This window comes from Elephantulus edwardii, unplaced genomic scaffold, assembly GCF_000299155.1.
Source record: "Elephantulus edwardii isolate Elephantulus edwardi_28Jun2011 unplaced genomic scaffold, EleEdw1.0 scaffold02481, whole genome shotgun sequence".
NCBI lineage: Eukaryota > Metazoa > Chordata > Mammalia > Macroscelidea > Macroscelididae > Elephantulus > Elephantulus edwardii.
In genome coordinates, this window is record NW_006402231.1 from 3,388 (window position 1) to 4,110 (window position 723).

General features: G+C 56.6%; 1 pseudogene; it reads right to left on the bottom strand.

The window, feature by feature from the left end:
* Positions 1-4: 4 nt before the first annotated feature.
* LOC102875671 lies at positions 5-714 on the bottom strand (annotated as a pseudogene).
* Between the last annotated feature and the right edge of the window lie 9 nt (positions 715-723).

The following is a 723-nucleotide window of genomic DNA, read 5'->3' on the forward strand; positions in this document are numbered from 1 at the left end:
CAGCCGCACCTCAGCCTTGCGCTCGTTCACGGCCTTGCCACAGCGCAGGATGTAGGGCACACCATCCCATCGCTCGTTTTCCACATAGAGGACGACTGCAGCGAAGGTGGCTGTAGTGGCACCTCGGGGGACTGTGGGGTCGTCCAGATCCCCTTTGGTCGCTTCGCTCTCCCCTTTCGGGTTTCCTACGTACTGGCCCAGGACGACATCATCAGCCTTCACTTCAGAGATGCACTTCAAGACCTTGACCTTCTCATCACGGACATCATCTGAGTCAGTGGACGCAGGCTTCTCCATGGCCACCAGACACAGCATCTGTAGGAGATGGTTCTGCATCACATCCCGAATGATTCCAAACTCATCAAAGTAGCCTCCATGGCCCTTGGTGCCAAAGGGCTCCTTGAAAGTGAGGATGACACAGGCGATAGTGTCCCGATTCCAGATGGGGCCAAAGATCCTGTTGGCAAACCTCAGCACCATGAGGTTCTGGACCATCTCCTTGCCCAGATAGTGGTCGATGCGGTAGATTTGGTCCTCACAGAACAAGGAGGCAATGTGGTTGGACAGGTGGTCGGAGCTCTGCAGGTCTTTTCCAAAGGGCTTCTCCACGATGACGCGGTTCCAGCCTATCTGGCTCATGCAGGACTCGCTGATGTTCTTGGTGACAGCCTCATAGACCGTGGGTGGCAGGGCCAGGTAGAAGAGGCGGTTGGCCTGGGCACC